Raw genomic sequence first — 13,142 nt, 5'->3', positions numbered from 1 at the left:
GGATTTGCTTTTTCTGTGAAAGAAAGGCATACTATCTTGGAAAACAAATTATCTGGAATACAATATTTTCTGCAGTTTGGTGCTGCTAAAAAATGCTGCACTGGCATCTCTGCAACACGATAGCCCAAAGCAAGAGCACGGTTTGTTATTACATGTGTGGCCAGGAGGATTCGTGGTGGTGGAGGAGACGTCCTCAGCTATGGCTGAGTATTTAGTTTCCATGTCCCTTCTGTCCTAGGATAGCAGTCAGCAATAATTGCTTTAGTGGTTTCTACCCTGCAATTCATAACCTCTAGGCACTAAACTCAGCTCCACAAATTTCTTCCATGCAGGCCCCTTGTAGCAGGATGACGATTTCTACTCTCTGCTGAGCCTGGTGTAGATTCACGTGGGAAAGCTGCAGAAGAAATGCCAGTTCACTGGAGTGACACTGAAAGTGCCAGACCAGCTTTTGGTAACGAGTCTCCAACATTTGGAAACAATCCTGAAGTGACAGAGTAACAAACATAATGATCGATCTGAGACATATGATTCAAAGAACTACCAGGCCACCAGATCTGGACAGGAGAGGAAAACTGATCACTGATAACAACAGTTATTGACAGGAGTGTTAAGAATATCTCCTGATGACACAGGAAGACAGCCTGTGTCCTTTAAATCTGTAGCAAATTCCTATTATCCAAGCATTATTTTCTTTAGAACAAGAAAAGAGGTACTTTCTTTTTGTTTTCTTGTTTAACAGAGCTCCTGTGCCTGACATAATCTTTACACTTGCCTCCCCAGTTAAGTATCTTTTTTCTTTTCCTTCCCTGGTGTTTGCATGAACTTGGTGAACCCTCATCACGTGTGGCAGTGTTTATATTTGCACAGGCTGTTCTGCGTGTCTCTGTTTGTGTTGCCACCACATCTATATGGCTTGGCAGCAGCCCCACGGCTGTGTTTCAGCTGCATATAAATCAGCTTCCCTCCATCCCCCGGTGTTTCCATCTGTCTGTCTTCCCTGATTGCTCTGAAATGTTACAGGGCATGGAGGTTAACCCATGGCTGAACCCTTCAAACAGAGGTGGGACAAAATAAAACCTGAACTTCTCCTCCACAAACTCAACTCCTCAAGTTATGAAGGTGTGGGTTGTTTGTGTTTTTGAAGGGAGAGGAAGCACCTTAAAATAAGGACTAACCCCTGCTAATATAGTGTAGTTTTCAAGTCTTTTGTTTTGGAGGAAAGTTGTTGCAGAAGCTCTGAGGTCACCTCTGGACTGTGGAGCTGATCATCCCTTAGACCTGCATTACATGAAGTTGCCCCTGCCTCACACAGGTTTAATTTCTGCTCTTTCATTAATTATCATTTCTGGTTTCTTTCATTATAATATCATTAGTTTGCTTCTTTTGTTTGGGAAAGAGATATGAAAAGGGTCCAAAGACTGATGCATGAGGAGCTGGAGGTGCCTGGTCATCCAGGAAAAAGGGTGTCAGGCAGAAACTGTAGACATTGATACTGTCCATGTATAAAGACATTTCTCCAGGGATCTCCTCCCAGACAGAGTTCACAGTGCAGCTGACTGAATTGCTGTGAACCCCAGAAATAAAGCTGTAGCCTGCTCAGAGTGTCCACAGTTTTCTCTTGGCCAGGTCTGTTCTCTTGGAGAATGGATATCCCAGGGGAACAGAAATGGAGCATATCCCTTTGCCCATTGGCACTAAATGGCCAGCCCTGTAGAGATGAAGACAACTAAATGGGGAATGTGTACTGCTCTTAAATATTGGAATTGCCCGTTCCAAGAAACTGAGAAACACTGATAGGACAAAAACACCTGGTAAAGGGACAAAATCCCCCTGGTGTGCTTCAGTCAGGTGTCAGATGTAAAAAGCAGCATTTTCTCACCATCTTTGAATTTGTTTGGTACTCTGCCTTTCTTCTGAGCATAAAACTGAAACTCAGAGAAACTCAGAGAAACTGAGCTCTTCCCTTCTACATGTAAGAGCTAGGTGTGTGCATAGATAACCCAGCTCTTGAAGGAAGAAAGTCCCAACAACCTAATCTCAGAAACATTGTAGACTAAATAAGAAAAATAATGGATAAACTTGAATTGGTCTCCCAGGTTCCTCAGAGTCTACTTCACAAAGGAGAATATGTCCTTACCTAGGAAAAATTGATTAAAAATCATATATGACTGTGTCTTCCTACTTCTTTCCAGCCTTCTCTTAAATTGGAAGGTGTTTGGGCTTTGTGCTCTAGTTTTTCTTAGCTCTCTGGCTCCAAACTTGAAATCTGCAAAAGTTATGTCAAGTTGGATCTAATGTTTAATTTTAATAGATTCCAGAGAATAATGGGTAATGCCTGTTTTGGTACACAGATAAATCCTTAGTAATAGGATTTGTCCTATTACTACATCTGTCTAACAGTTCTTTGTTACTAAATCTTTGTTGGAGACTGGGGGGTGGCTGTGATTTAATTTTTGATGGGAGTGACTGATTTAGAAGTTCAGGAAAGGCAGATATTCCTGTGACATAAACATCCCCTCCCATTGGACTTCTAGCTGAAAGAGAGAATCCTAGATTGTTTTTTAATATTGCTGATGTCCCAGATGCATGTCTGAGTAGATGTCATTAAAATCTGACTTGCAAGAAACCTTGGACAGTATCTATCCACAGAAATCTCATAGAACCTGTGAGGTGTTGATATTAACCAGAATATTACCGTGGAAGTTCCTAGGAGACCACAGAAAGCATAGGCTGATCACTGAAAACAGGTATGAGACAAATGCTTGACAACATTTATATTTTTTAGTAGAAAAATTATTAAGGAACCAACTGATACCTATACTGACATATCTATATTTAATTCTTTATTTAATTTTTTTTTTTAATGCTGGATTATAAATTTTAAGTCAGTGTTGTACAGACTGTGAAACAGTGCAAGAACAGGACATGACTGGCAGTACGGGGCTAGATCCATTGGGATTCAGCATTTAGAAAGTAGAAGAGAAGCAATCAGGTGTCAAAAGACAACAGTAGGTTAGATCACAATGAAGAGACATCCTTCCCACCCACTGGGGACTTTTCTGCTTCTCAGAATGAGATGCAGCTGTTCAAGCCTTAGGACAGAAAAAAAGTGCAAGAAAAGATTGATCTGGACACAAATCCCTGGCAGGGACTGGTGAGGATAGAAATCTGGAGAGTAAGAGTGCTGTGTTATAGCCAAGTTGGGGGCTGGGAGAAACATTCCCTGCAGAAGGGATACAGAGATTGCTACTGAGATGCTGAGATTGAAGATTTTGCCAGGAGTGGAAATAAAAGTTGTTTGTGCCCCTCAGATCAACTCCAGGAGTTTCACTCATGCCTGAGAGTATTGGTCTGTGGGCTGAGGCTTTTCAGATGGACATGGCATTTACAGCTTTGACTTTTTCACGTTCATGCACTTTATAAAGCCGTGATCATATTTTATTGGACTTGTGTAAAAAAGACTCTTAAGTCTAACAAAATTCCAGCAGAACTGAAGAGGCTGAGATAGACATGCAATAAGGCAGAGGCAAGAAGAGGTACTCAAGAGGAGGGTAAAGCAGAAATAAGCTCTGATAGAAAACTTGGGCAAAGCTGAAGACGGGGCAGAGCTGCGCCAGAGCAAGTATTGATTTATGCACTTTAAATTAATCCATAAACTAAAGGCAAATGTACAGATTGATTAACACCCTACACTCCCCTCCCCCAAATCATACTCAGCTTGAACCTGGAGCAGAATGCAGTACCAATCCACTATGCCAAGCATCCCACCAGAGGCATCCTGTTAGCATTGCTGTGGATGAGGAATGAAGGGGAGGTGCAATGCAATTAAAGGTGACAGAGAAGGAAATGTTTCCCTTTCTGTCCAACCTAGGGAATTCAGCACTGCAGATAATTACTGAAATACCTTCCAGAACAGGAGAGGCTATAACAGGAGAGGCCATTCAGATGTAATCAATGGTATAGGTAGTGTCCCTAAGAGGGATATGCTGTCATAGAGGAGGGAGTAAACATTAATATCCACTGTGCTTAGAAGGGAGTTTCCCTCTCCTGCAGAGTTTGGCAGCAGATATTAGATTCCTTCTCCCTCATTTTGAGGTCCTACAGTCCAAGTTTGGAGGAGCTGGGCAGTGCTCTGAAAGGCTCCTTCTAGTCTGCAGTGAGTTTGAAAGTGTCATTCAGCTCACACTGGGATTGCTGGTGGGACATGGGTGCAGCCACGGCACCAGGAGGTGACCTCATTCCCAGGGAGAGGAGCAGCAGAGCAGCTGGGTCACTGAAGCCAAATACTGCAAAACTGAATTTGCTCTCATAATCCATGCAGCATCCACACATTTGCATACACCCACCCTGAACCCAAGTCCCTGGAACTCTTTTGGAGAAGAACAAACAAATAAACAAACAAGGCTAAAAGCTACAACTTGCAACGTCAAAATCCAGGAAATATCTGGCATGCAATGTTTGTCTCGTCCTTCCTATAGCAAGAAATGTTAGAAAATGTTCTGGTCCTCCAAAGAAGTGGGCTGTGTGCTCTGTGCAGCATGGAGAGGCAGCCCCTCCAGCCCCTTCATGATCCCCAAGCCTTCAGTGCTGGGACCAGCACAAGGAAAGATGCCAGAAAAAAAGTATGAGATTACCTCTCAGCAAAGCCCTTTGGCCTGAATCACTGACATCTTTGATTTAAACAGTAATTTAAAACACGCATGATGAGAAGTCAGGGAAGGGATCCAGGAAGGCCTGGGGTCCAGCCAACCTGGCAGATCTGCCAATTTGCTGTTCAGAAGGTAGGTTTGCTAGGAAGGGGCAGGATCATGGCTGAAAGCTGTCATTGCCTCAGCTAAGCCGCAAGACCCTTATTCAGAAAAGACCAGAGACTGCCTGGCTGAGCCAGCACTGCCTTGCTGGATGCTGCAGCTCTGCTCTAAAGCACTGTATAAAAGGATGTGGGGAAAATCCTGCCATGCTCCCTGCAGCTGATCAGAAAGCCCTGCTGGAGTGTGCCCTGTGGATTCCTCTTGGGCCACCAAACCAATGGTTCAGTGATGAAGCTTGAGTGTGAGAATGGTAGGCAGAGGCAGCAGGAAAAATGTTCAAGGAACTGAAAAAATCTGGATTAAGGGAACGACAAACGGAGCACATATACAAAGAACATGTATCCCAGGCAGCTTTTTTCCACTCTTCTGTCTCTCCCAGACCAGTGGCTTTCCTGAGTGGTGCTGCTGGCACCTGCCTCTTGACATGCAGAGACAAAAGAGAGCAGGGTAAATCCGTTCTTAACTGACACATCCTAATTGCTTGATCTCAAAAATTAAGTTTATGGCTTTGGATAAAAGTTTCCCAGGTTGAACACTACTGCAAAACTGACACAGGCTTGCTGCTAGGGGGGGCCCAGATATAGAATAATCAGTGGTTTCACTTTAATGAAGGAAGAGGTGAGTTCTGATCCAGCTCTGAGTCCACACTTTGGCTCTGGTTCACCATGAGTACCATCACTGGGTAATTGCCTGTTGGGCTTAGATGCCAATATGTTATTCTCACACAAATTATCTTTTTCCCTGCCAGGCAATTTCAGATTCTGCCCTGATTCTGCTTGTATCATTTTTCCTCTCCTGGGTCAGGTTCAGGTTGGAAACTTATTTCTTGAAGAGGGCAGACAGAAGAAGAGGTCTCTGACTTTGAATCAAATTCTGTATGATCACGACTCAATGATCATAAATCCTTCAGGGCCTGAAACCTAGCAAGGGAATAAAGGCAGGAGCTCTGTCTCCCTTGGATCAAAGGGAGGAAAAAAAGATGTGAGGGAGACAAAAGGTGCTGCAGGGTATGTGAAAATGAGGGCTCCCATGCATCTTGCTGAAGGCTGCCAGCGCCGGGCTCTCCGCAGCCGTCCCGTATCTGCGCCGCGCAGCGATGGGAGCGATCTCAGATAAGATCAGGCCTGGAGAGAGCATGCCCGGCTCTGTTTCTCCAGCAGAGCAATATGGAAACCCAGTGCTGGGAAACCGTTTTTCCGTGCCAGGAAAGAGTTGGGGAGTTGTGTGCAACCATTCAGGAGCGTCCGCTCCCACGCATCCTCCTGCTCCCTCCCTGAAACCCTGCCAGGACGGCAAAGGAGGAATTGATTTACGTGCAGTATGCCAAATAAATAGATAAATACATAAATAGGTACAATAAATTACACCCTTCCTACCTTGCTCATCTAAAGAAAGAGAGAGGGACGGGAATCAAATTCGGGAGGAAGTCATCTGCAGGTGTGCAAAGCTGGGCAGTGGGTGCTGACAGCTCTGGTAAACATGATATTTACTCCCTAGGAGAGAATTTCAAACTGCTCTTTGTGAGACCTGTCACTCACTGTCTCCTGTTCTCAGTAGTGAAATCTCTCTACTGTGAGCTCATCAGGGTCAGACAGCAGTGGAGGAGTCGAGCTTGAATTTCCCCAGTGTTTTAGTTCTCATTTTGATGAATTTGTTTCTGAAAGAGCACTGCAGAAAATGTCCCCTTGGCTGAGTATAACCCCCTGACAGTCATTTTGCTTCCACACTTGCCTGTGTCAGGGGCAAGCCAGTGAATTCCCAAGCATTTTGTCAAATGTCCACCCAGCTGAGCAGGCTCTTCTTCTATGGTCACTGGCAAATTGCCTGGGGAAATAATATAGGAAAGTTATGGTGCTGACCATCCTGTAGCTGGGACCTCCCAGTTCCTATTAACAAGTTCCTCAAAGTACTAGCTGAGAATGCTGCCCTATAGGCCTTGGTGTTTAATAGGCACCAGCCTCAGTGAATCATCCTCTTGCCTGCTTCTGGCATCCTCAGCATTCAGTGTCTAAAGAATTTCTCATGGGAAATGTATATAATGTAAAAAATTTCAAGCAGCTCCTTTGAGCTTCCCCAGACTGACCCTCCTGTTTGAGATCTGGTCTTCCACAACCATGCACTATTCCTTTCTCCTTTGTCCTGTCCTCAGCTGCCCACACACCTGCAAAAATGCCAAGAACAGGTCTGTAATCCATGGATTGTTCTCATGAGTTCTCTCAATAAAATAATCACAAGTCTGGTGACTACATTAGCCCATCTACTCCTTGGAATTCAGGGGTGAGCTCAGTGTCCTGAATTGCCTGGGGACCCAAAAACATGACAGAAAACAGGGTTTTTCTTTTTCTGCTCTTGCCAGGTATTCAGCTCCCACTCTGTTCAAATACAAATGCCCTTTTCCTCTGTGCACCTTCAGCAGCAGAACTAAACCATCCAAGTGAACAGCTCTTTTTCACTTTACCACAGAAATTGTTGAAGTGATGTCACAATAGAGCTGAATTCATCTTTGCCCTGACACCAAACTCCCAGAGAAGGTAAGGAAAGGGCTGGGAATGGAGAAGATTTGGGGTCAAGATACTTCCATGTACCACCTAATTCAGCTTAACACAATGACCAATAGCAAACTGCTGCTGGGATAAAACTGAGGGTAGTTCTAGTTGCTTTAACACCTCTTGTGGGGTCCATACTGGCTTCCCTAACCTTTAGAAAAAGAAGAAAAAAATATTGTCTACTGTCTGTTCTTATGCCAGCATTTTCCTGCCTTCTTCCAGAGCAGCAGACTTGTTACTTTCTAATCCCAGTGTAGATTAGGAGCTTCAAACCAGGATTTCCACACCCAGTAATGTTCTAGAACTGTAGCAGATCAAAAGAATAATTAAAAATACAAAAAAAAAAAAAAAAGAGTGTACTAAAATTGGAGAGAAAAACAGTGGATTTGACAGAGACGCACATCTTCATCTACCTGTACCTCTCTTTGTCTCACACTATTTCTTTGGCCCCTCTCTCTTCACTAATCTCTCTTCCCCTTGTCCCCCAGAGGCTGATTGCTCTTTCCTCAAATTGCCTAAACAGCTGACATGGAGACAGTAAGTGGAGAACAAGTGTTTCCCACCTGTGTGCAGCTGAAAATGGTGCACTCTCATTTCAGACCCCAAGAAAGGCTGCTGAGCCCCAAAGTGGATTTGTGTTTCTTAGTCTCCTAGTTAGTCTAAGGAGAGATATTCCCTCTCTTTTAAAAACCCACTTCTAATAAAAATAATTCATTCCACTTCTGAGTGAAACCTCAAAATGTCCAAATTCACTGGAAGTGGGTTTGTGACCTTTTGACGTGAAAGATGAGCTGGCACATTTCCCTGGGAAACCTCGCTCTCAGGCAAACTGTTTGACAAAGTCAACCTGTTCCCGCAGACAGAACCTCTCCAATCTGGCCAGTGGCGTTTCCAGCCAAATCCCCCCTCCTGCCCCACTCCAGCCCTCTCTGTTACAGCCAGGGAAGAAAGCATTAGTGAAACAGAAGGATCCCTTCTTGCTTTCAGAGTGGAAATGAAACCAACATTAGCCTATTTACAGAGGATCTTCATGTGAAGGCTCAGGCCAAGAGCAAATGCCAAACAGGCCTGGGGTTAGCCTTTCCAAGCAGCAAAAAAAGAGCTATAAACGTGGCTCTAAAAGAAAAAAAAGAAAAGAGAAAGAAAAAAAATTAGAGAGAGAGAGAGAGAGAGAGAGAAAGAAAAGAAGGCAGATTAAAAAAAAAAAAAAAAAAAAAAGAAGGCAGGTGCTATTTCAGCAGAGTTCCCTGCTCAGCAGTTTTCTTTCAAAGCTTTCCAGTCCCACTGTTTGCTGAGTTGCTCTGGGCTCAGCTGCAAGGCAGGCCAGAAAGTACATGCACAGGCCATTATTGCTGGGCTGGCTCGGCGTGGCTCCTAACCATGTGCGGATGCTGCTGCATTGTCTGAGCCTCCTGGCAGGCTCCCAAGGGGGCTTCTTGTTTGCACTGCCACATCTGTTTGAAATTCTGGCACATCTCAGCCTGAGAAATACGGTTTGTGGTGTCATAGCAACCACTTTTTCTTGATCTGACAGGCAAGGCAACGTTTTGGAGGCCTGGAAATGCTCCTTGCAGATCTGGTTGCAATGGATAGAAAGCTCCTGAGGCTACTGATCACGTGTTTAACCTGTGGTGGTTTTTTTCCTTCCCTTGCTTGCTATCTCCCACTGTGCCTTAAATCACTGTACTTGTGGCAGTGGGTTAGTTCAGAAGTTTGAATGAGACCTTCAAACCTATTCTTGAAACTTCAAAGATGTCCAGCTTGCACCTATGTTGCCCAGCTGCAGAAGGCAAAGCCATCACAGGTCCACAAACCCAGACCATTGTGGTACTAGGGTATATGGGGCAGAAATTTGCCTTCCTGTTCCCATTGTAAGAACATTAAGCTGCCTAAGGGGGACTTGCTGAGCATGTCTGTCCTTTTCCCTGAGGAAGGATGTGAGGTGGAAGGTGTTGCGTGTTTCTGCAGCAACCCTCTCTTGGAGCAGCATGGACACAGCCACTAAATATATCCTGCACCATCTGAGGTGAAGATAGATGGGAAATTTAGTTAATCACTATCATTGCTAATGAGTCGAAGCATCCTCTACCTTTGGGCTGGGCAGTGCTGCTAATTAGCACACAGTCATCAGTAGAAGATGTGTTTGCTGGGTCTCCCAGTGAAAACCATGTGAATTTGTCCTTGCTTGGCTGCTCTATGCCCAGTGCCCTGTAACTATAGCCAGGGTGCAGAGGCCATGGCCTCCTGCCTCTGCTCCCTGCTGTGGCACCCTGGTGTCAGCAGGAATGTGAGAGTTTGGCAAAGACAAAGGGAACAAAGCCACCTGAGTCTCTTCCCCCTGGAAGGGAGCCTGGCAGGAGCCACAGGAATGTTCCTCAAAGCAAACGGGTACCTGAGAAACTGAAAAGGATGAAAACCTTGACACCAGTGCCTGGCTCTGGGCTGGAGGCACGGCAGGAAAGGCTCTGCATGGAGGTATGGATGGAGAGCTGAGCCCCAGCGAGAGCCATCTCTGAGGAGGAAGCCCCAAAAGCAAGTGTTTGGAGGGGTAGATGGGTGGGTGGGAGATCTCCCTCCAGGGAAGCACCTTGCCTTCCTGAAGGGCCCAGCTGCGAGGTGTGCTCTGCTCTCCTGCAAGTGTACAAATGGTGGCTGCGTGGTGTGGATTTGAACAGTAGTAGGCTGAGCTGAAAGCAGAACATTTGTTGTATAACTTAAAAGTAGGTCAGAGACAGGTTATCCCCAAGAAATGGACTTGGCTTAGCCAAGAGGAGTGAGTATTTGCAGGGTTGTTAAAAACTTGTGCTTCCCCAAAGAAAAGCATTAACAAGCAGGGGAGGAAGGGCAGTGAATCCAATTAAAAACACACGGCAAGGCAAAAATGAGAGAAAAAAGAAAACAGATTTTTTCAAAATGCCTTAAAAATATACAGTGGGATAATCCAGACTTGTTTGCCATAAACGAGGAGGCAATCACAGTTCAACACAGGTGTCCAGGCCCGGAGGGAAGGCAGGAGAGAGGGCAGCCAGGCAGCAAAGAGAATAATTACAGACTCCGTTGAGGGTATCAGCACTTATTTTGGGGTATGAGTCCAACTTTGCTGTGAGGATTCCATTTGGAGGCATGCCATGGAGAAAACTCTCAGGAAATATTGACTATTGCTACCCACGAGGGTGTGAGGAGCTGGAGTTTTGTGAAGTAGAGAATACCCTGTGAAGTAGAGCTTACCTGCTAAGCCCCTGCCTCAGTTTCCCCACCAAGATTCTCCCCTGACAATAACATCCTGATAACTTTGTCACACATTCTGAGGGCTCTCTAGGGAAAGCAAATGTAAAAGTAGGAAGGATATAATTTTGAACATACTAAAATAGCTAACTAGTGTTCTGGTCTTTATGAAATTCTGTGTGTGAAGGGAAGCACCCTCTGTTAGAATCATCCCAGAGACTACAAAAAGCTCCCAGACAGTCAGGGGTACAAGTGTGCCCATTAAGGAGGGATGGCTGCATGAATTTGTGTACAAAATGCAAAATCTCCCCAGTCAAGTCCGAGCCAAATCAATCTCAAATGACTTGACACAATAGAAATGCAACAAATTATATGGAGTGAGTTACTCACTTTCCCTCCTTTTCCCTCTGTTTTATGTCATGATTTACTATCAAAATGTTTCAAACTCAAATGATAGCAGGGGCTCCTGATGTCCTGGTGTCTCTTGCTGAAGCATGGGCATAACATACCCCTTCAGCTTGGCTGGAGATTCTTTAAATTCTTCTTCTTGTCCTACCAAGGGTTTCAAAGAAACTGTGAGTGAGCTCTGGGTTGCTTAGGTAGGGTTTGTGTCTAGGAAAGTGCAGTCTGATGGGAGGTCTGCTGCTGAGAGGGATGGTCCCACCTCTGCATTTGGGATGGCTTACACAGGTTCTGGAATTGTCTTCTAGGTGAAGATAACATAAATATAGCATAAACTTAAGGTAACATGGTCATTGTTCTGTGAACAAGGAGGGCAGTAGCTGTGAGGTGAGAGTTAGAAATGGGTAAGTCTTGGCTGAGGTCTCCCAGAGAGCCTGAGATAGAGAAAATCTCACTCTGGTGCATGAAGACATGAGTGCAATGAAAGTAGAGGAAAAAGACAATTTTGCATGGGAAGAAGAATTTGTCAATTCCTTAGTTTGGTGGATGAAATAAAGGACTTGCTTTACTTTATGCTGGCTGTTCGTGATGTGGAGAATGCCATATTTAGGGAGGAGAAATGCACACTTTGTGACACAATTCATCTGCATGAATGTAGACAGCTACTTTTGGATGTGGTGATTCATACCCAGGTCTCTGCTGACTCCACTGATTACATCTGCAGTGTAATGTACAACGTCGACAATGGGCTGCAGAGAGCACTTAACATGATTAATTGAAATGGGGTTGTCAGTACCATGTCAGATGTGTTGCATCCAAATTCTGTCAGTCCTTGGGCTGTGAGCCAGTGCCATCCTACCACCAGCTGGGATGAATTTGGGCCAGAACTGTGATGGAGCTGCAGGATGCTCTGCACTGCGACCAGGGCAGAGCTGCAGCAAGGATGGAGGGAGAGGGGTGCCCAAAAAAGGAGGCAAATGTGACTCAGGTCTCTGCCTGCCAGGGCTGTTGTCAGAGAAGAGCTGCAATTCTAAATCAGAAGGAATTTCTGGGGGTTGCATGTAGCTTGGGGTAGGGCAGTGCTCTGGAATGAGCTGTGAATGAAAGGGGAATCAAGGTGCTAATGCCTTAGGGATTAGGTGCCTTGCAAATGAACTGGTTAAGATAATTTTTTCTTCTGAATTTACCTGACATCAGCCACTCTCAAGGTACTTGCAAGGTACTTGGCTAGAAAATGTACAGGTGTGTTCCAGTGCAGCTGTGTCTATGCTGTTCAGTTAGGGGCTTGGAAGAGTTATTGCCTCTTCCAAGAAGAAAGCAGGTTTTTTTTTCTGGGACAGGAGAGATTGAGGAGGGGTTTGACCTAGAGGGCTTGTATGGTTTAAGCTGAGCTGGGAGCCAGCAGTATTGTGGGTTTTCCAAGATCCTGACTCAGCTTTTGACCTTTGGCAAATCACTGACCTGAGTCAGAGCAGCTGGAAAGTTGAATAAAACAGTCTGAAAGGAAAAGTAAAGATACTGGGATTGAGCTGAGCTTTCAGCCTTCTGTATTTGGGCAAATTTTTATTCAAAGATAGAAATAGCCTGAACCGCCATGCCTTCCTCGGGGATTTATATGACTTTGGATGATCCCCTCTGCTGCTCTGTTGTAATATAAGCTGCTCTGTTGCTACTCTGAAGTAATATAAGGAAGGAATGTGAGATGAAATGAACTGGGATTGGCTCTGTTATCAAAATATATGCAATTCAATAAATCAGAAATCTTGATGGACTTGCTTTTTAACAATCCAGTTAGGATTTCTCATGGGGAGGTGGAAAAAATTTCAAAGAGAAGTTGCAAAAAATAATTTTATCTTCTTTCTTTTAATTGAATTTTAGAAAGAAGTGTTCTGTTGAGAAGGGATGGGTCTGCAGAAGCAGTAGTGGGAATAAATAAAGTGTAGGGATTCCATGCCTGGTGTTATTGCTGATTTCTTACATGGACTGGGGCAAGATGCCCAGTCTCTTCTCCTTCCCATGCTCCAGCTGTAAAATAAGGCAACCATATTTGTGTGGAAAAGTTTTGAGACTGTCCATTCACATACATGTTGCACTGTAATCCAACTAATCCATGAAGTCAAATCATATGGATGCTCTCAGGTTATTGCAAAAGCTC

The 13,142-nt window shown here is 44.6% G+C and overlaps 1 long non-coding RNA gene across 1 annotated transcript in view; it reads left to right on the top strand.

Moving 5' to 3' along the window:
- Nucleotides 1-1,328, top strand: part of LOC141730478 (uncharacterized) — a 33,015-nt gene extending 31,687 nt beyond the window's left edge. The window contains exon 3 of the long non-coding RNA XR_012581996.1: nt 333-1,328. This is a non-coding gene — a long non-coding RNA (uncharacterized LOC141730478). The remainder of the gene's footprint in view (nt 1-332) is intronic.
- The last annotated feature ends 11,814 nt before the right edge of the window (nt 1,329-13,142 follow it).

This window comes from Zonotrichia albicollis, chromosome 10 (genome assembly GCF_047830755.1).
Source record: "Zonotrichia albicollis isolate bZonAlb1 chromosome 10, bZonAlb1.hap1, whole genome shotgun sequence".
NCBI lineage: Eukaryota > Metazoa > Chordata > Aves > Passeriformes > Passerellidae > Zonotrichia > Zonotrichia albicollis.
This window is presented reverse-complemented; position numbering and strand designations above follow the sequence as displayed.